Source organism: Felis catus, chromosome C2, assembly GCF_018350175.1.
Source record: "Felis catus isolate Fca126 chromosome C2, F.catus_Fca126_mat1.0, whole genome shotgun sequence".
NCBI classification, from domain to species: Eukaryota; Metazoa; Chordata; class Mammalia; order Carnivora; family Felidae; genus Felis; species Felis catus.
In genome coordinates, this window is record NC_058376.1 from 43,825,825 (window position 1) to 43,850,097 (window position 24,273).

Below are 24,273 nucleotides of genomic sequence, written 5' to 3' on the forward strand. Positions count from 1 at the left end.
ATCTCACTGCTCTTTTTACTTGAGCACCCAAACTAGACACTATGTGTCTATAATTTCTTGTATATCTTTATCATTATAACACAAATAGATAATTTGGGACACACTCTTTAATGATTTAATGTCACTTTTCTGTAGTAAAAGTTGTTGCTATTTTATTCCAAGTATTTAAAATGATAATAAATATCATTATCAAAATTGTGCAAAGATCCCAATCTTTACTTTTATTTTATCATAGACTATTTTATTTAAACAGACACATCTTTTTTTTAGTATCCATGCAGCTGGTTCTATTTTCTTAATGCAATATCTTTCCCTCTATATTTATCTATTTATTTATGAAGTATAATTAAATTTCTTGACATTTCTTTCAGTCTCTATCAGATTCAATAGTTTTTTTTTTCTTTTTTCTGGCCCAGTATCAAGTTAGTGTCTCTTAACAAGATATAGTACTTTTCCTGGGACCAGAATGTATCCTAGAAAGAAATAGTCTTTTTATTATTTGAGAGTTTTGACATTATTATTATTAAATTCTTCATATAAAATAATTGACAAAATATCACTCACTTATTTGATAATATTATTGATGTCCAACATATGAAAATCAGATATGAAAATAACTGTAATCTATAAACTGGTAGAATGTAACCCAGACTGAAATACTCCAAAGATATAGGGAAAGAAAATTCTATTTAATCAGAAAATATAAGCACATGTACATACATGTGTGTGTGTATATATATATATATATATATATAGTATATAATGATTAACATAAAACTTACATAATTTGCACTTAATTACATATTATACTTTATATATATCTGTGTAACATATATGTTTGATCACGTATTAAAAGATATCAAACATTCAAATGTTAATATCTAACTAGTGAAATTACATATTATATATTTTCTACCTTTTAGTCATAAATGTATATTTTGATTATATATGAAGGAATATACCAAATCATTAAAATTTTTTTAATGTTTATTTATTTTTGAGAGAGAGAGACACAGCATGAGCAGGGGAGGGGCAGAGAGAGAGGCAGACATAGAATCTGAGGCAGGCTCCAGGTTCTGAGCTGTCAGCACAGAGCCCGACATGGGGCTTAAACTCACAAACTGTGAGATCATGACCTGAGCTGAAGTCAGATGCTTAACCGACTGAGGCACCCAGGTGCCCCTATACCAAATCATTTTTAAATTGTTTTATTGTTAATTACTTTTTTTTTACAAAAATGTTTACTTAGAGAGAGAGAGAGCATGCACTCATCATGGGGAAGAGGAAGAGAGAGAGGGAGAGAGAATCCCAAGCAGGTACACACTGTTAGTGCAGAGCCTCATGTGGGGCTCAATCCCATGAACAATGAGATTGTGATCTGAGCCTAAATTGAGAGTTGGTTGCTTAGCCAGCTGAGCCACTCAGGTCCCCCTATTGTGAATTACTTCTTGTAAAGGATGTACATATCTTCCTTTTTTTTTTTTAATATTAAAGACATACAGCATGAGTGGGAGAGAAGGGCAGAGAGAGAGAATCCCTAGCAGGTTCCATGCTTACGGTAGAGCCCAATATGGGGTTTGATCCCATGATTCTGGGATCATGAGCTAAGCTGAAATCAAGAGCTGTTCACTAAACTGAGCCATTCAGGTGCCCCAGATCTGCCTTTCTTTTTGATTCCCACTTCTACTTTTTTTATGTAGCAATTGTGTAAAGTGAGTTATGAGTTATTATCCTGTCTCCATTCTCTTCTCCTTCTAATCTCCATTGTATATTACTGTAAGGTTTCAAAGAATATTATTTTGGTCAGAAACCTTTAATCACCATCTTATTTTTATTGCACCATGACCAATTACTGATGAATAAAATTCAAACTTAAAATAAATTTCCAAGGTCTTACCTTTTAAACTACATATCTTGTTATCTGTAACACAATTTTTTTTCTGTCTACAGGGCGTGGCCTTCTTCACATCAATTCACTGTATTAACTAATCCAGAAAAACTCCATAAAGTATAAATTTTCAATTGTCACTGCTATTATTTTATTGGTTCTGTATCTATGTTATCTTCCTAGCAACACTATAAAATCATATGCTCAGAGAAAATGTAATATATTTGCTTTGTTCTATTGTAGAGAGCTTGGCATTTAGCTGTCACTTTTATACTTGTTAGTTACTAAATTTTAGTATTCCTTAATACTAGTTTCAAAATGTAGACTCAGAGAGGATTTGAAGTTTATGCATCTGTCCCTTCACTTAATACATCAAGTGTCAAATAGAGCCAAATGGTTGAATAGGTGATCAGTGATCATGACAATTTATTCACCAGATCTAGGCTGATTTTCTCTTCATTGAACATATAGTGGCAAAGGTTGTTGTAAGACAAAATGAACAGATATGGAAAAGATTTGCTTAAAATGAAATAGGTTTTCTGACATTCTAAGTTCCTGAAATATTCGTTGCTTGAAATATACTTTTAAAGAACATGGTATTAGAGAAAATTATCCATATTCTGAAAAGAGTTTAATACCTGCATTATAACATGTTTTTGCCTTTCTTAAAGGTATGCTTAGGGGCACCTGAGTGGCTCAGTCAGTTAAGCATCCGACTCCTGATTTCAGCTTAGGTCATGATCTCATGGTTGTGAGGTTGAGTCCCACATGGGGGTCTGTGCTGGGGGCTCTGTGCTGGGCATGTAGCCTGTTGAGATTCTCTCTCTTCCTCTTCCACTGCCCCTCCCTTGTTCACTCACTCTCTCTAAAAAGAAGAAGAAAAAAAAAGATATACTTAAATATTCTTACCATAATGTGGCATGCTTGTTTCTTATTTTCTCATCACTATTATTGTAATTCTTTCTCTAAAACATTGACTTTATTTTTAGCTTTCTCAATTGTTGATAGAGTCTTCATAGAGGCAGTTTTCACTGATAGAAAAGACTGATTTACAAAAGAAGATTAAATTTTGCTGAGTTTTTATGTCAAAGATTGCATAATTGATTAGTGTCTGGTATATCAGATTATTAAGGAGTCATGACAAATATGGATTATTTGTGTGCTAATCGAGAAAATGTGTTGCAACTTGTTTTGTTTTTAGAATATGGAGAAAATATGCTAAAAATCTCCTTGCTTTAAACATTTTACAGTTTTAGGTTTTACTTTTTTTTTTTTTTTTTTTTAACATTTATTTATTTTTGGGACAGAGAGAGCCAGAGCATGAACGGGGGAGGGGCAGAGAGAGAGGCAGACACAGAATCGGAAACAGGCTCCAGGCTCTGAGCCATCAGCCCAGAGCCTGATGCGGGGCTCGAACTCACGGACCGTGAGATCGTGACCTGGCTGAAGTCGGACGCTTAACCGACTGCGCCACCCAGGCGCCCCAGGTTTTACTTTTTTATGTTTGCTTTTTGTATTAGCCACACTAGTATATGTATATATCCACCTCCATATTCCTCTTTAAAAAAATGGATCAATTTCATCATCAGCTGACAAATTATTATAGCAGATTCCATGCAGACACTAACTACTTGCTCTTGCCTTTCCTCACCAGTTCTAGTTCACGCTCAAAATTGGAATCAACAACTTTGATGCATAGGAGAAGACGGGTATCCTTGAAATGAGTGAAATTACAGAATGTGTTAAGTTTAAAAAATAATACTTAAAGTCATTATTGAAAATTATTTCTCTTCAAAATATTGAATATACCATCCTTTGGAAAAACGATTAATTTTGTCCTATGAAAATTTTACATAAAACTATACCGCAGAGACTAATATGTAAAGGGTAAAAATTTATATTTATATATATGTGTGTGTATGCATATTAATTTTAGTTATTACTAAAGTATGTTTGTTGTTGGTTATTAATATAACCTACTAATATTAATATAGTTAATATATAGTTAAAAATAATTCTTCAGTACTTAGAAAAATCAGTGATACATTGATATTGTTTAAATTTATAAAATATTTTAAAATCAGTTAATTAAAAGCAATATCACTTTATCATATTTCTCATGGCCAATGTCATCAGATTACTGCAAGCACATTTGAAGTAAGAGTTTATATTCCAGGAAGCCCAAGGCATAGTTCAGAGGATAGAGAAATACACAGAGAAAAAGTATCTGTAATCTAAAAAGTGTCCCTTCAAATGTTGAGCTGAGTATTAATTAGTGCATGTGTGTAAAAAACCACCAAGCCTGGGTATATAACCAGAAAAGTTTAGGCGTAATAGTCACCAGTACTCACACAATTACCTATTCCCACCGGCCAGATATAAAATCTCATGATTCATGGGGTATTGCCTTGAGTACACAAAAGTTTCTTCCTTTGGGAGGCACGTGGGTGGCTCAGTCAGTTAGGTATCAGGCTTTGGCTCAGGTCATGACTTCACGGTTCATGAGTTTGAACCCCATGTGGGACTCTGTGCTGACAGCTCAGAGCCTGGAGTCTGCTTTGGATTCTATGTCCCCCTCTCTCTCTGCCCCACCCTTGCTTGCACCCTTTCTCTTTGTCTTTCAAAAATGAATAGAAATTTTAAAAAAAGTTTGTTTTGGTATCCATAAATAATTATCCCGAGACTAAGTAATCATTCAAACCTCACAATACTTCTTCAAAGAAAAACCTGAGGCATGTGGAGAAACGGGAACCCTCTTGCACTGTTGGTGGGAATGCAAACTGGTGCAGCCACTCTGGAAAACAGTGTGGAGGTTCCTCAAAAAATTAAAAATAGGGGCGCCTGGGTGGCGCAGTCGGTTAAGCGTCCGACTTCAGCCAGGTCATGATCTCGCAGTCCGTGAGTTCGAGCCCCGCGTCGGGCTCTGGGCTGATGGCTCAGAGCCTGGAGCCTGTTTCCGATTCTGTGTCTCCCTCTCTCTGCCCCTCCCCTGTTCACGCTCTGTCTCTCTCTGTCCCAAAAATAAATAAATGTTGAAAAAAAAAATTAAAAATAGACCTACCCTATGACCCAGCAGTAGCACTGCTAGGAATTTACCCAAGGGATACAGGAGTACTGATGCATAGGGGCACTTGTACCCCAATGTTTACAGCAGCACTCTCAACAATAGCCAAATTGTGGAAAAAGCTTAAATGTCCGTCAACTGATGAATGGAAAAAGAAATTGTGGTTTATATACACAATGGAGTACTACGTGGCAATGAGAAAGAATGAAATATGGCCCTTTGTAGCAACATGGATGGAACTGGAGAGTGTGATGCTAAGTGAAATAAGCCATACAGAGAAAGACAGATACCATATGGTTTCACTCTTATGTGGATCCTGAGAAACTTAACAGAAACCCATGGGGGAGGGGAAGGAAAAAAAAAAGAGGTTAGAGTGGGAGAGAGCCAAAGCATAAGAGACTCTTAAAAACTGAGAACAAACTGAGGGTTGATGGGGGGTGGGAGGGAGGGAAGGGTAGGTGATGGGCATTGAGGAAGGTACCTTTTGGGATGAGCACTGGGTGTTGTATGGAAACCAATTTGACAATAAATTTCATATATTAAAAATGAATAAAAAAATAAAGAAAAACCTGAGAGGATCACATTATTTCTAAATAATTGCCTTCCAGAACAAAGTGTCAAAATATTTATAGATTTATAAAAATATCCAACAACCAATAAGGTAAAATTAATATATCTATCATTCAATCTAGGTAAGCAAATAATCTGGAAATACAATGCACATTGATGAAAAAGTAAAATAAAAACACAAAACTAACCCAGAGCATATGTAGATAATAGAATTAATAGATACTCATATTAAAAGAGTTATTTTAAACCTATTGCATACTTCCAAAAAGTTAACTATAGACATAGTGTTATGGACTAAATTGTGTTTTTTGAAGATAAAATGTATTTGGTTGTAGTGAACAAAGAAAAGACCATATAAGGACATAGCAAGAAGGTGGCCGTCTTGCAGTCAAGAAGAGAAACTTCCAGAGAAATGAAACAGCTACAATTTGATCTCAGACTTCCAGATGTGAGAACATAATTTCTATTGTTTATGCCACCCAGCCTCTGGTATTTTGTTATGGCAGCTAAAGCAAACTAATACACATGAGATCTCTGAAAAAAAAAAAGCAAAACCTTAGAAATGAAAACCACCATGTGTTAGAAGTTTAAGCCGCTGGAAGATTAATGTGGATATTATATAATGAAAAAGGGGATGATACATTAAGAAGATATAAAAACTCTTAGAAAACTATGAAAAGAAGCAAATATTTTCAACCTGACAATATGAACTTAAATCATAGTTAAAATCTTATTTAGTTAGAGGAAAGTCTCTATAAAAAAATCAGGAACAAGACAAGCATGTCCACTCTCAACATTTCTTTTGAACACTGTTCTGAATGTCCATTTAGTACAATGAGGCAAGAAAAAGAAGATAAATAGCATCTGTGTTGCAATAAAAAAAATAAATTTTTTTGTTCAGAGATGACATGTTCATATTTTAATAAAATTCAAGCAAATATACAACTAGAGTGACTTTAGAAAGATTGAAAGATATAAGATTAATATGCACACACAAAAATCTGTCCTATAATGTAATGATCCTAAAATGAAATTTAATATCATTTTAAATTACATTAGAAAAATAAAATAAATATACATAGGCCTGACAAAAATGTAATGACCTGTAACACTGTTACAGTTTCGACACTGTGGAAAGAAATTAAAGAAACCTAAATGTTAATGGGAATATATGCTGTGATTATTGTTTGGAAGACTCAAGATTTCCAAGATGTCAATTTCCCCGAAATTCATCTTGAGTAAAGGCATTCCAAAACAAAATGCTACCAGAAATTTTTGCTGGCACGTTAGGTTCAGTCCAAAATGGCAATGTAGGAAGACCCTGAATTCACATCCTCAATGGACACATCAAACTACACCTATTTATAGGGCAATTTCTCCTGAAGAAGAACTGATGGATGACTGAACAGCTTTTGCACAACAAAAGATAGAGAAACCATCTATGGAAAACAGCCAGAGAGTGGGAGACATGGTAATAAAGGGAACCCCTCACTCAGATGCTGCAAACTGCAGTGGGAAGAGACAGCGCTGAAGGACTGTAAGCAGATTTGTGTGACCTGGGGCACAGAAAAATGCTATGGTTTAAATGTGCAACTAGAATATAAAAGATCCAGCCCTAGAACTCCACCAAATGACAGGGAAGCTCTTCTTTAGGTTGAAGGGGCTGATGAGCACCACGGTTTATGCTTTCCCTTCACTTTGATAGTTCAGATGGGAGCCCGGGTCTGGGTGCCATAGCCGGCCTGCCATTCAGAGAGTCCAAAGCTCTAACCCACACCATCCTCAGAATCCCTGGGGCACAGAAAAAAAAAGTCACAATTTGAAAGAATTAGAATATGACAGTTCCGGGGGTGCCTGGGTGACTCAGTCCATTAAGCGTCCAACTTTGGCTCAGGTCATGATTTCACAGCTTATGAGTTCAAGCCCCATGTGGAACTCTGCTGACAGCTCAGAGTCTGGAGCCTGCATTGGATTCTGTGTATCCCTCTCTCTCTCTGCCCCTCCCGCACTTGTGCTCGTGTGCTCTCTCTCTCTCAAAAATAAACAAACGCTAAAAAAAAAATTAGAATATGACAGATCCAACCTTAGGACAGCACCAAAGTTTGGAGAGCTGGTCAGAAGGGCTGGTGAACCCCATGGTTTCTGCTTCCCCTTCACTTTGATAGTGTAAACACAAACAGGATCTAGATGCCATAGCTGGCTTACTGTATCAGTGAAAGTCCCCTGGGTCCCTAGCTCACACTAGTTCTGGACACACTGAACACAGACAAAAAAGCACCATGGTTTAAAGAACAACTAGCATCTAAAAGAGGCAGCCCTAGAACTCTGCCAAGGGATGAGGGAACTGCAGCAACTCTGTTCCAGTAGCAGGCTGGCGGCTACACTCCCCTTTCACTTTGAAAGCACAGTTCAAGCCCCCTAAGCAAACTGCCATGTCAGTAAGGCCCAGGCCTCTCGCCCACACTGGTTACCCTACCAAGATGGCCACAAGGCAGAAAACACCAGACATCTCTTCTTACTGATCAGTATACCTCCAGCCTTTGCAGCAAAGTGATACAGGCGCAAAGCACTGCAGCACACTACAGGCCCACGCTTCAGCTTCAGAGGTCTTGCCAGGGCACCTGAGGAGCAGAGCACTCTGGAACCTCCTGGCTGCTATGCAGCTGTTCGACCATGGTGTCCCCTGAATGGAGCACCCAAGGAACCGCCAGCCCATTTCTGCCTCAGCCCTAGCCACCCAGTCAGGGTACCCCCTGTGATGAGCATCCGAGGTCACCTCACTTGCACTAACTTTAGCTTCAGCTGTGCTGCCAGTATATGTGTCCTCAGCACATAGAATCCTGGGACACTCTGGCCCGTAAGCCACCTCAGCTTCAGCTGCCCTGCTGGGGTATGCCCTGTGGGGAGTGCTTTAAGACCTCTTGCCTTACACCCGCCTTGACTCTAGTCAGGATGGCATCTGCATGGAGAGCCATGGAACACCCCAGCTTACAAAGCCGTTCCAAGAGGAAAATTTATAGTGACACAGGCCTACCTCAAGAAACAAGAAATATCTCAAACAATTTAATATTATACCTAAATGCCCTGGAAGAAGAAGAATGAAAAAAGTGAAAATTCAGTAGAAGGAAAAAAAAAGGTAAGAGCAAAAATAAATGATATAAAGACTAAGAAAAGAAGGAAAGAAAGATCAATGAAAGTAAGAGCTGTTTGAGAAGAGAAACAGAACTGATAAACCTATAGCTAGACTTATCAAGAGACAGAGAGAGAAGCCAAATAAAATGAGGAACAATAAAGTAGAACAACCAACATGACAAAAACATAAAGGATTATAAGAGATTACTATAAAAAATATGTCAATAAATTAGACTACTTAAAAAATGGATAAATTTCTAGAAACATGCAATCTTTCAAAACTAAATCAGGAAGAAATAGAAAATCTGAATTGATTAATTACTAGTAACAAAATTGAACTGGTGTTCAAAACACTCCCAACAAAGTCCAGAACCAGACATTTCAACATGTGAATTCTACCAAGTATTAGAAAAATAATTAATAATTATTATCCTCAAACTATTCAAAAACAGAAGAGGAAAAAAGGCTTTCAAATACCTCTTAAGAGGTCTACATTATCCTGATACCAACATTAGAAAAGACAATATATACATAGATAGATATAGATACCAATATCCCGATAGACACAAAAATCCTCAACAAAATATTAGCAAACCACTTTCAGCAATACATTAAAAATATCATTTAGCACGATTAAGTAGGATTTATTCCATTTATTTATTCCAAGGATGGTTAACTACTCAGAAATATATTAACATGATACACCACATTAATAAAGCAAAGAAGAAAAACGTATAATCATCTCAATAGCTGCAGAAAAAGAATTTGACAAAATTCAACATCCATTCCTGAGAAAAAAATTCAACAAAGTGGGTTTAGAAGGAACATACCTTAGCATAACAAAGGCCATATATGAAAAACCCACAGCTGACATCATTCTCAATGGTGAAAAACTAACTGCTTTCTAAGAGTAGGGCAAGACAAGGATATCCACTTTCGCCACTTGTATTCATCACAGTGCTGGAAGTACTATCATAGCATACAAGGAAATAAAAAAAAAAAAAAACATCCAAATTGGTAAAGATAAGTAAAGTTGTCACTATTTGCAGATGACATGATACGGTACATAGGAAACCCTGAAGATTTACCCAAAACCAATTAGAATACATAAATCCAGTAGAGTTGAAGAATTCAAAACTAATATACAGGAATCAGTTGCATATCTATATACTAACAACAAAGTCAAAGAGGAACTTAGAAAATAATTGCATTTACAATTGCACTAGAAACAATAAAATAACTGGAAATACACTTAACCCAGAAGGTGAAAGACATGAACTCCGAAAATTGTAAAACATTGATAAAAGAAATCAAAGGTGACACAAACACATGGATAAATATTTTGTGTTCATGAATTGGAAGAATTAATATTGTGAAAATGGCCATAGTACTCAAAGCAATCTACAGATTCAATGCAATTCCTACTAAAATACCAACAGTATTTTTCACAGAACTAGCACAAATAATACTAACATTTTTATGGAACCAAAAAAACCTCGAATAGTCAAAGCAATCTTGAGAAAAAAGAACAAAGCTGGAAGTATCACAATCCCATATTTCAAGATACACTGCAGGGCTGAAGTAATCACAACAGTAAGGTACTGGCACAAAAAAGACACACAGATTAATGGAATAGCATATCCCAGAAATAAACCCACACAACACACACACACACACACACACACAAGAATATAAAATGGGGAAAAAACTTTTTTTTTTTTAATAAATAGTGCTGGGAAAATTAGATGGATGCATGCAAAAGAATCAAACTACACAACTTTTTAAGATGTCAGGAAGTGGTTACCTTTGAGAAGAGGTGGGTATTGACAAGGAGGAGATATAAAGGGGACTTCTGGGGTTCTGATCATGTTTTATTTATTAATCTGAGGAGTGGTTATATAGGTGTGCTAACCTAGTGAAATTTACTGAGCTCTACATGTGTGATTTATATACTTTTCTCTTTGACATAAATTTTAAAAGTTTATTAGAAATAAAATAAAATTCTCATTATTAATCATCAGAAAAATGCAAATCAAACCCACAATGTGATATACCTTAAACCTGTCAAGAAGGCTAGAATCAAAAAGATAAGAAATAAGTATTGACAAGGATGTGAAGAAAAAATTCTTGTGGATTGTTGGTGGGAAGGCAAATTGGTGCAGCCACAGTGGAAAACAGTGTGGAACTCTCCTAAAAAATTAAAAATGGAAATACTATATGATCCAGTGATTCTACTACTGGGTGTTTACCCAAAGAAAATAAAAACGCTAATTCAAAAAGGTATATGCACCCTTACTGCATGCTTATTTCAGCATTATTCACAATACCCAAGACATGAAAGCAACTGAAGCGTCCATGGGTAGATGAATGGATAAAGAAAGTGTGGTCTGTAGGCATGTGTATACACACACACACACACACACACACATGCAAACACGCATACAGACGCGCACATGCACGCACACAATGGACTATTACGCAGCCATAAAAAAGAATGAGATATTGCTATTTCTGACAAAATGGACGGATCTAGATGGTATTATGTTAAGTGAAATAAGTCAGAGTAAGACAAATAACCACTTAATTTTACTAATGTGTTGAATTTAAAAAAGAAAACCAATAAACAAATGCAGAAACAAAATCATAAATGCAGAGAATGAACTCATGGTTGCCAGAGGGGAGGAAGATCAGAGGATGAGCAAAATCAGTGAATGGGAGGATTCCAGTTATGAAATGAATAAGTCGTGGAGATAAAGTGTACAACATAGGGAATGTAGTCAATGCTATTGTAGTAGAGTTGTATGGCAGTAGATAATATTTACACTTGTGAGCACAGCATAACGTATAGACTTGTCAAATCACTGTGTTGTACACTTGAAACTAACGAAACAGTGTGTCAACTATACTTCAATAAAAATAAAAACATATTAAGTAAGCGCAAAAAGAATAATTTCTATCCTACTGTTTACAAAAAAAAAGTTTGCTAACATATGTCCTTGATATTTGATCCTTTGCATTTCCATATAAATTTTAGAATTAGTTTTTCAACGTTTAGAAAAAGAACTACAGAAATATTGTGTCAGATTGCAGTGAATTTATAGGTCAATTTAGGGGAGATTTGACATACTGCTTTATGGATTATCACAGTCCATGAATATAACACATACCTCTTTTTTTTTTAAGACCTTTAATTTCCTCGGTAGCATATAATTTTCTTTATATTTTGCAAATATTTTATTAGTCTTTTTCTTGGTGTTTTTATTGTAATACATTTAATGTAATGCATTTAAATTTTTTTATCTTCCAATATTTGTTGCTTTTACGTAAGAATACAGTTGCTTTTTATTTATTATGTTTTTATTTAATTCTAGTTAGTTAACATACAGTGTAATATTGGTTTCAGGAGTATAATTAGCAATCCATCACTTACATATAATACCCAGTGCTCATCACAAGTTCCATCCCTAATACCCATTGCCCATTTAACCCCTCCTCCACTCACCTCCCTTCCCGCAACCTTCAGTTTGTTAATAGACATTTGGATTCTTTCTATAATTGACTATGATAATGTTTCTATAAACATTGGGATGCATGTATCCCTTCAAATCAACATTTTTGTATCCTTTGGGTGAATGCCTACTACTGCAGTTGCTGGGTCACAGGGTAGTTCTATTTATAACTTTTTGAGGAACCTCCATACTGTTTTCCAGAGTGGCTACATCAGTTTGCATTCTCACCAACTGTGTAAGAGAGTTTCCATTTCTCCACATCCTCATCAGCATCTATTGTTTCCTGTGTTGTTAATTTTAGCCATTCTGGCAGGTGTGAGGTGGTATCTCATGGTGGTTTTGATTTGTATTTCCCTGATGACGAGTGATGTGGAGCATCTTTTCATGTGTCTGTTGGCCATCTGTAGGTCTTCTTTGGAAAAATGTCTATTCATGTCTTCTGCCCATTTCTTCACTGGATTGTTTGTTTTTTGGGTGTCGACTTTGACAAATTCTTTATAGATGTTGGATACTAACCCTTTATCAGATATGTCATTTGCAAGTTGCTTCTCCCATTCCAAAAGTTGCCTTTTAGTTTTGTTGATTGTTTCCTTCACTGTGCAGAAGCTTTTTATCTTGATGAAATCTCAATAGCTCATTTTTGCTTTTGTTTCCCTTGGTTCTGGAGACGTGTCTAGTAAGAAGTTGCTATGGCCAATGTCAAAGGCGTTGCTGCCTGTACTCTCCTCTAGGATTCTGGTGGTTTCCTGTGTCACATTTAGGTGTTGCATACATTTTGAATTTATTTTTGTATATACTGTAAGAAATTGTTCCAGTTTCCTTCTTTTGCATGGTGCCATCCAGTTTTCCCAACACCACTTGTTTAAGAGACTTTTTTTTCTCCACTGTATATTATTTTCTGCTTTGTTGAAGATTAGTTGACTATATAGCTTGGGTCCATTTCTGGGTTTTCTATTCTGTTCCATTGATCTATATGTATGTTTTTGTGTCCGTACCATACTACTCTTTTGATCAGTACAGGTTTGTACTATAGCTTGAAGTCTAGAATTGTGATGCCTCCAGCTTTGGTTTTCATTTTTAAGATTGTTTTGCAATTTAGGGTCTTTTGTGGTTCCATACAAATTTTAAGATTGTGAAGAATGCTGGTGGTATTTTGATAGGGATTGTGTTAAATGTGTAGAATACTTTGGACAGTATAGATAGTTTACAATATTTGTTTTTCCAATCCATGAGCATGGAATATTTTTCCATTTTCTTTCATAAGTGTCCTATAGCTTTCAGAGTACAGTCTTTTACATTTTTGTTTATAAAAAAGAAATTGAGAAGCTGATTCTAAAATGTGTATAAGAATGCAAGCAAACTAAATACCTAAAATCTTATAAAAAGGAAAGACAAAGATGAACAAACAGTACCTAAATTTTAGATTAACAGACTTAGAAACTTACATTAATCACCAAAATGTTGTAGTGCCATAGATAAATGGAAGAGAATAGAGGGTCCAGAAATATACACACTCATTCAGACAATTAATTTTAAAGAAAGATGAAAAGGCAAATCTAGGGGAAATAGATAATATTCTCATTAAATGGTGCTGTAGAAACTGGACATCCACATAGATGTTCATATCACAAAAAAAGCAAACTTTGATCCCTCAAAGTTACAAATTTCTAAGATTCAAAATACAATGTTAAGGGAACAAGGAAACGTGTTTTAAAAGAGAAAAAAATTGCAAATAATATATCTAATAAATATTTTGAATACATAATATATAAATAAACTTAAAATTTAATAATATAAAACCAAAATAAAAAGGAAAAAAAGAGATAAGGCACAATATTTGAAAATATTTCATCAAAGAAGACAGATGTCAAATAAGAAAATATAGTATTTAATACCACTTCCCAGCCCCCCTGCAAAAAAAAGGATTAAAACACTACAGCGCTGTTATCATATGGCTACAAAATTAAGTGTTGCAATCTTTAATGCAGACAACCAATAACATTTGTTGTGGATTTCAAGAATTTTATTCTCTAACAAGGAATGTGGCAGGCCTTCCTTGTAGATGGAGTCCATAAACTCAGTTAATTGAAATTCTCCGAACTTCACCTAATGCCATCCCATCAAGATAAAAATACATTATGAAATTACAATTTGTTTCTATGTGCATTGATATGACTATAGTGTCCATTTTTCAACTCAAGTTTTATTTTGTCCTTCAGAGTAGTTTTTTGCTCTCCTCAAGGTCCCCACTTTGCCTCTAAGCATATGAATTGTCTCCTAAGTATAGATGAAAAAAAGAATACATGTATATGTTGTCATGTCCCCATCCCACTACTTCTAATTCTCAACTCACCTATAATAATACTATGTATATTTATCAACTCAATTTCATTACAGCAAAAGATGAGGCATTTCTTTTCTTATTCAAGTTAATCCCATCATCTATATTGAGTTTCCTCCATCTTGCCTCTCTTAAATTTATTTTTCTAATTATCCACACTCTCTTTTATCTTTTTCTTTCTTTAGCTTACTTATTGTCTTAAGTTTACAACATGCTCTAGTCTTCCTCAACCTAATAAATAAGTTAAATAAATAATAAGTAGAATGCCATTGCTTTATCACTCAAGTAATTAATATATTTTTAACTTTTTTCTCCCATTCACTGAAAATAAAAAAAAATAATTATTCGATTCCCATTTGTTCCTTAGTGTAATTTGATAATATTTATACCTTCAAAACTCCACCTCAGATGTTCAAAACTAGAGTCATTAGACCAAATCATACTACAAATCTCTACCATGATAAATAAACATCATTTTCTACTTCTTTTGCTTTCTACCACCTTCCCAGGATCTTGTCTTTCCTATTTTATGTTTCTGATCATTCCATGCCACCCTTAACTGGCCTGTAATGTTGATGTATGCTCTTTTAATACAAAGTGTCTTCTAGTAATCCCTCTACATTTGTGGTTGACAATTTTTGGCTAAAGTTTTGGGTAGTAAATATTTTCAGCCTTACTAGTTGCCAATGAACAAGTATTGTTGTATTCCAATAAAACTTCATATTCAAAACAAAATAACAGGCCAAATTTAACCCATGTTTCACAGCTTGCTGACCCTTGTTCTATTGGGTCACCAGATGGTTTCTTTATTCAGTCCTGTGGTAGCTATTACTTATAAAATAATGGCATCCATATATTTCTCACATCTAAAATTCTCTCTCAGCTTGTCACTAATATTTTCAGTAGCAGATTAAACACTTCCAGATGCAATATTCCCTAAAAACAAAGGATTTTTTTAACATGCCATAAAATTTAAAAAATCTGCATATGCATCTCATGCTGTCTTTGCTGTCCAGTCCAGTAGACTCCTACTCACTATTCAAGACGCAGCTTAAAATAAGATTCCTGTATGAAGTCATTTCTAACTCTCATTGTTGAAAATAATTGTTTTTCCTTGCATTTTCTTTCATTAATTACCACTATTATAAAAGTTTAAAAAATGCATTCCAACTTAAGGGTCCCTCTTTCCCAATAGTGTGTTAGTAATTGAAGACAATATTAGAACTTTATCTCCTTTCATTTATAAACAGTTAACATAGTTACCACTTTAGTTAACTAAAAAATTATAAAATGAATTTGTATACAAAATATTTTCTTTTCCCTGAGAATATGACTCTGGTTCCAAACTAACATAAATCTAAGAATGTTGTTGTTTTGGTATGCTTTATTCAGGGTGCATTAAATGCTCTAATGATTCCAAAATTTTAGTGTCTTCCCATGAAAGGTTTATTTTATCTTATGTTACTGTCTAATATGTATAGGGAAGTTCTACTTCTCCCAGTCACTCAAGCACCCTGGCTCCTTTATCGTGTCACTCTGCTTTCTTCTTGATCCTGGAAGTCCTCTCCCCATTCAACCAGCATACAGAGAAACAATATGAGGGCCACTCAGGAGATTTATATGAGGAAGGTTGAGAGGTGGTACACCTAATTTCTGCACACATTGCAATGGAAGATTCTCAGTTACATTCCCACACATAAATACAAGAGATTAGGGGTCACCAAAAACCATAAAATACCTAGGAATAAATCTAATCAAAGAGGTAAAAAATCTATACACTGACAACTATAGAAAGCTTATGAAAGAAATTGAAGAAGACACAAAAAATGGAAAAAGATTCCATGTTCCTGGATAGGAAGAACAAATATTGTTAAAATCTCGATACTACCCAAAACAATCTACATATTCAATGCAATCCCTATCAAAATAACACCAGCATTCTTCACAGAGCTAGAACAAACAATCCTAAAATTTGTATGGAACCAGAAAAGACCCCAAATAGCCAAAGCAATCTTGAAAAAGAAAACCAAAGCAGGAGGCATCACAATCCCGGACTTCAAACAATACTACAAAGCTGTAATCATCAAGACAGTATGGTACTGGCCCAAGAACAGACACTCAGATCAATGGAACAGAATAGAGAACCCAGAAATGGACCCACAAACATATGGCCAACTAATCTTTGACAAAGCAGGAAAGAATAGCCAATGGAATAAAGACAGTCTCTTCAGCAAGTGGTGAAGGGAAAACTGGACAGCAACATGCAGAAGAATGAACCTGGACCACTTTCTTACACCACACACAAAAATAAACTCAAAATGGATGAAAGACCTAAATGTAAGACAGGAAGCCATGAAAATCCTCGAGGAGAAAGCAGGCAAAAACCTCTTTGATCTTGGCCACAGAAACTTCTTACTCAACACGTCTCCAGAGACAAGGGAAACAAAAGCAAAAATGAACGAATGGGACCTCATCAAAGTAAAAAGCTTCTGCGCAGTGAAGGAAACAATTTGCAAAACTAAAAGGCAACCAACCGATGGAATGGGAGAAGATATTTGCAAATAAATAAACTTAAAAAGTTTAAAAAATACAAAATATTAAATAGCAAACTAACAAAAAGCCTAGATGACAGCACAAATATTGGAAACAAAAGTAATCTTTGCCATAGCAAATTGTATTGTTTTTTTCCTTTTTTATTCATTTCCTTTCCTCCTTCTTTTGTTCCTTCTTTCTTTCTTTCTTTCTCTCATCTTTCATAAGAAATGCATTAGGATAAGTTGCAAAGCTGCAAGCTCTCTTTAGGAAAAGGAGGAATTCTTAAGTGAGTAATTTCAGGACTATTGGTGTCAATTACTATCATCCCATATAATGCTAGAGTCATTGGCTACCTTCTGAGATGTTAAAAAGATGCTAAGGGACTGACAGAGTAGTACACACTAAAGAATATTTAAACAAATTTAGCTGGACTTCAGAAAAAAATTAATTTATTTTTTTAATACTAATTTATTTTTGAGACAGAGCAGAAACAGGGGAGGGGCAGAGAGAGAGGGAGACACAGAATCCAAACAGGCTCCAGGCTCCAAACTGCCACCACAGAGCCCTATGAGGGGCTTGAACACATGAACCATGAGATCATGACCTGAGTCCCATTTGGATGCTCAACCAACTGAGCCACCCAGGCACCCCATGAAAAAATTTTAAATCATCGTGTATGTCTCGCTTCATATAATAAGCAAGACCCTGAATGTTCTGTACTAAACCCTCTTATATGGCTTATCAATTCTGTGGGTGGTTCATAGCTATACTTTAAAATCAGTATTTGAGATTTATGAAGACTGTATGGAATGAATCAGATTTTCACCACATACTATCTGACTTCATTGCTGGATGCCTAGAAAATGCAAAGTTATTTTAACTTTAGCTTAACACACATATTTCTAAAGATAAATAGGCTGGAATAATAAAGTTATAACAAATTCCCAGATACAGATCAGTTATACCATTCCAAAGTTCTCATTTCAATGGATGGTGACGAAATGTACTAGCAAATCTAGTTTTAATACATTTAAGAAGATTATAGTCATATCAAGCATCTTTTCTGTCAACAATGGTATGAAACTAAAAATAATTACAAGAAAAAAAACTGGAAAATGCACCAACACATGGAAGATAAAAAACATGCTACTAAACAAACAATGGGGCAATGAAGAAGTCAAGGAGAGTCCCAGGGCTCTTTAGGACAACATGCCATCCAGGGCATCCAGACACTTCTTTTATCAAGGTGGAGGGGGAACACAAACAATGGTGCTCACTAGCACCTCTACACCCAGAGAATGTTTCCGCATCTCCTCCATGTGGCAGATACTCTAGGGCTCGTTTCTTTATGTTGTTTTAAACTGTAAATTTTTCCCCCTGTGCCCTAGAGTGTCTGTGGCTGCTGTGGTGCAGAGGCCACTGGCTTACTACAGTGACAGACCAGCTATAGCATCTTCACCTTGCTCCTGTCCCCAGTATCAAGATGGAGGGAGAACACAAACCATGATGCTTGTCACACCTCCAATTCTGGGTAACGTTCCAGCAGGTCTCCCATCATTTACCAGAGGATTAGTACCTTTATATTCTAGTTGACCTTTTGAACCCTTCCTTTTTCTTGTGTCCTACAGCATCTGGGGCTAGAGTGGGCACTTAGGTAGCAGGCTGGCTAAAATGCCTGGACCCTGCTCCTGTCTGCACAATTAAAGTGAAGGTGGAATGGGAACCATGTTGCTCACTAGCTCCTCTGACCCTGGAATCTGTTCCAGTTGTTCCCTAGCCATTGGGCAGACACTCAAGGGCTGGTTCCTTTATATTCTCATTCCCCTTTTAAACTGGAGCTTTTCTTCTCTGCTCCAGGGCAGATGCATCTGTTCTAGTTCTTCAGGTGTACCTCTCCCCATGGCAGTTTGCAGCATGAGAGGGATGCGGTTTCCACCTTTACCATGTTTCCGTTTCTCCTGCCATTCTCTATGTAGCCCTTCTATTCCTTATTGTGCAAAGCTTTACAGTCAGCCCTCAGTTCTTCAACAGGAATTGTTCAAATGGAGGTACAGCTTCAGTGTGCCCATGGAGGAGGTGAATCCAGGACTTCCTACGTCACCACCTTGGACATGAACCTCAACATTCTTTGTTCTTAAAGGCTCCCAGTAGTTGGTGGTGTGCCAAAACTTATTAGTGCCCCAAAAAGGTGGATCATAGAACCCAGATGCAGACAGATTAGAAGATGTATCCTCAAAAAGCATCTGGAAAAGTATGCAGTCAAATCCCTTCCCAGGAAAACCTGGAACTTAGGTGTTTTTGTCTGCTTCTTCTTCACTGAGCCCAAATATATGGCCACTAGAGGTGGTCTTGTGCCTATTTAAAAGACTTGTCTTTTAACCTTCATGCTACTTATGGGAAATAATATTCCTGAAAACAAATGAGAATAGAAACAAATGGTCCAAAATCTTTGGGACTCAGGAAAAAAAAAATTATAAGAGGAAAGCTTATAGTGATACAGGGCTACATCAAGAAACAAGAAAAACCTCAAATAGATGATCTAACATTATAGTGAAAGAAATTGGAGAAGACAGAGACTAATGTTAGCAGGAAAAAAACAACTAATAATAAAGATCAAAGCAGAAATAAAGAAATTGAAACCAAAAACAATACAAACGATCAATGAAACCTAGAGTTGTTTCTTTGAAAATAAACAAACTTGATAAAACTTTTTCCAGGCTCATCAAGAAAAAAGAGAGAGAGAGAGAAGACTCAAATAAAATCATAAATAAAATAGAAGTAACAACTTATACCACAGAAATATGAAAGACTATGAGACAATGAAAAATTGTATGGCAACAAATTGGAAAACCTAGAAGAAATGGATAAATTCCTAGAAATATACAATCTTCCCAAACTAAATCATGAATAAATAGAAAATCTGAACGGACCAATTACTAGTAACAAAATTGAAACACCAATAAAAAAAACTCCCAACGAAAAAAAAGTTTAGGACCAGATGACTTCATAGGTTAAAACTACAAAATTTTTAAAAAAGAGTTGATACCTATCTTTCTCAAATTTTTCCAAAAAATCAAAGATGAAGAAAAGCTTCAAAATTTATTCTTTAGGGCAATGTTACCTGGGTACCTAAATCAGACAACGACATTACAAAAGAAAGAAAGAAAGAAGGAAAGAAAGAAAGAGAGAGAGAGAGAGAAAAAAAGAAAATTACAGCTCAGTATCTCTGATGAACATAGCTGTAAAAATTGTCAACAAAATCTTAGCAAACTAAATTAAATAAAACATTAAAAGATCATTTACCAAATCAAGTGGGATTTATTCTGAAGGGGCAAGAACAGTTCAATAGCTGCAAATTAATCATCATGACACATCACATTAACAAAATGAAGGATAAAAAACATATATAATCATCTCAGTAGATTTAGAAAAAAAAACATTGACAATATTCAACATCTGTTCATGATAAAATCTCTCAACAAAGTGGGTTTAGAGGAAATATACCTCAACATAATAAAGGCCATATATGACAAACTCACAGCTGGCATCCTACTTAATGCTGAAAAACAAACTTTTCCTCCGAGATCAAGAATAAGACAAGGATGTCCACTCTCACCATTTTTGTTCAACATAGTATAGGAAGTGCTAGCAAATGCAGTCAAAATATAAAGAGACAAAAGACATCTAAATTGGTAAGGAAGAAGTAAAACTCATTACGTGGAGATGATGTGATACTTATTTCATAGGAAACCTTAAATGTTCCACCAAAAAGCGAGAACAAATGAAATCAGTAAAGTTACAGAATACAATATTAATATACAGAAATATGTTCCATCTCTATATTCTAATAAATTAGCAGCAAGAGAAATTAAGAAAATAATCCTATATACATATGCATAAAAAGAATAAGTACCTAGGAATAAATTTAATCAAAGTGGTGAAAGACCTAAGACTCTGAAAACAATAAGACACTGATTAAAGATATTGAAGACAATACAAACAAATGGAAAGATACTCCAGGCTCATGGATTGAAAGAATTAGTATTGTTAAAATAGTCATAATACCAAAATCCATCTAAAATCTTAATACAATCCCCATCAAAATATCAATAAATGTCACAGGACTAAAAAGTACAGCATAAGAAATATAGGCAATAAATGTTGAATGGTGATGTTAAAGCACACTAACTGCTTTTAAGGATTATCTTGCTTCATGTTGACACACTCCTTACTTATTGACCTAAATTCTTTGATCTGTAGCAGACAGACCACTGGCCATGAGGAGTGAAGGATCAAAACTTTCCCAGGCCCACAGAGGCCAGTGAATCCGTTTGAAGCTGCCTCAGCTTTTTGATTAGCCTAGCAATTTTTTTTTTTTAGCAAATTTTATCTTTTTTCTTTCTTTTTTTTTTTTTTAGGTCACACAAATGATTTCACTAACCTGTCTTGATGTATCCGTAGATCTTTTTCTCCTTTGCAGAAAGGACAGAGCACCCCTGTACATCACAAAATGGAAACTGGATTGCCTTGCACTGAGATAACCTCTGTATCTGGTACCATCATGTCTGAATGTAATCAAGAAAGGTTGCAGACCATAGCACTCCCTTTACTGATTAACTGCCCTAAACTCCTTTAAAAATCCCTGGGCCATGGAGAACCCTTGGAGTTGAATTTTGGACAAGAGCCTGCCTTCTCCCTAGGTTGCCAGCCTACTGAATAAAGCTCAATTTTTTTCCAATCAAAACTTGTCTCTTGACTATTAGCCTTTTGAGCAACAGGCAGCTGGACTTTGGTTTGATAACAGTGGCAGGTGCTAACTATGCTTATCATGGTGAGTACTGAATAATGTATAGAATTGTTGAATCACTATGTTGTACATCAGAAGCTAGTATAACACTGTAGGTCAATTATACTTCAATAGAAAAACTTCTTAAAAAAGTACTAAGAGGGTTGACTGTCAATCACAGGAGTTGAGAGGGAAAAAGGAGCTCAAGCAAAACTGATTGACAAGATTCCTATCCTACACAAGACCAGTATATTAAGACTAAAAGGTAGCTGTTTTATCTGGTCCAAAGGAAACAACATAGAGAGTCAAGGGAAAAAATGAAGAAATAGGAGAATATGTTCCAAATATAGAGCAAATCCAATCTCCAGAAACTGATCTTAATGAAATGGAGATAAATGACTTACCCAATGTAGAGTTCAAAATAATAGTTTCAGACTCTCAGGGAGATCAGGAGAGCAGTGCATGAAAATGTGAGAATTTCAACAAAGGGATAGAAGATATAAAAAATAGAAAACAGAGAGAGAGGATTCAAGATAGCTGCATAGGAAGATATGAATTCACCTACTCTTATGGGTACAACAAACCTGCAACTACATATAGAATAATTCCCTGGGAGGGAGTCCTAGAAACTGGATGAATTGAGCTCTATAACAAGAGATAGGACTGAGATACGTAGAAGAAACAGAGTTACAATCTGGAACATATCCAGAGTTCTGTATTTTATGACTGGGAAGGGTCTCAAAGGTATGCAACTTTTTCTGAGGGGTAAGAGATTTGAGCTCCACATCAGGCACCCAAATCCTTAAGATGCTGCACAGGAGAGATGAGGACTGAAAATATCTGGCTGTGAAAATAAATAGGGAGTACATCCTGGGAAAACTATACAACTCTAGAGAAAGGAAAATCTATTCTTAAAGGGTTCACATACAGTCTTGCTTGACCGTGAAACCATTTCAAAAACATCAGATCCAAAGTGGATAGACCATAGGTGAAGGAGACTCATTTACTAATCCTGGAGTACCTGCCAGAAGAGACAGGAAACAACTGGACTCTCCCCAGGGACTGAGACACCGGCAGCAGCTGTTTTTGCTATCTGTTCTGTTGTGCTAATCCTGATGCTGGAAGGAAACATGTTGGAATATTCCCTCTAGACTGCTAGTGCCAGGAAGTTCTGTACCACTGAGAGTCCTACACAAGCCCACATCTCAGCTGGATTTCACAGCAGACAGGACAATAACTGTCCAATAGCATGCCCACAGTATTCACAGATCTCCCATAACATAATAGTGTATGTAGTGCACACAGGGGATACCCCAGAGCACCTAGCCCTGGTGGTTGGTAGGAGGATTATACTTCTGGATCCCACAGGACATCTCCTACATAAGTCCACTCCTTTAATACCAGAAGATGTAGCTGAATTGCCTAACACCCAGAAACAAACAGAGGAACAGGAACTTAAAAAGGTCTGCTACATACATAAGCTGTGAGATATAATAACACACATATATATAACAACAAAATATTAGCAAACCAAATTAAACAATACATTAAAAGGAACACTGACCCCAGTCAAATGGGATTTATTCCAGGGATGCAATGGTGGTTCAATATTCACAAATCAGTCAACGTGATACATCAAATTAACAAGAGGAAGGATAAAACTATATGATCATCTCAGTAGATGCAGAAAAAAGCATTTGATAAAAATACATCTGTTCATGATAAAAACTCTCTACAATGTGGGTTTAGAAGAACATATCTCAACATAATAAAGGCCATAAATGAAAAATCCACAGGTAACATATTCAATGGTGCAAAACTGAAAACTTTTCCTCTATGACCAGGAACAAGGCAAGGATGTCCATTCTCACCACTTTCACTCAACATAGTACTACAAGTCCTAGCTGCAGCAATCAGACAAAAAAAAATAGGCATCCAAATTGTAAACCAGAATTAAAACTGTCACTCTCTGCAGATAACATATTATTACATATAAAAATACCTGAATACTGTACCAAAAATACTATTAGAATAAATGAATTCAGTAAAGTTTAAGTATATAAAATTAATATAGAGAAATCTCTTATGATTCTATACTATGCTAATATACTATATAAATAACAAAGCACAGATAGAGAAATTAAAAAAAATCCCATTTAAAATTATATCAAAAATTATGCAATACCTAGGAATATTTTTTTAAATTTTTTAATGTTTATTTATTTTTTGAGAGAGAGAAAGACACACGCACACACATAGTGTGAGCAGGGGAGGGGCAAAGAGAGAGGGAGATATAGAATCCAAAGAGCCTGATATGGCGCTTGAACTCATGAAACATGAGATCATGACCTGAGCTGAAGTCAGACACTTAACTGACTGAGCCACCCAGGCACCTCATAAAATACCTAGGGATAAATTTAATTATAGGAGTGAAAGACCTATACTCCG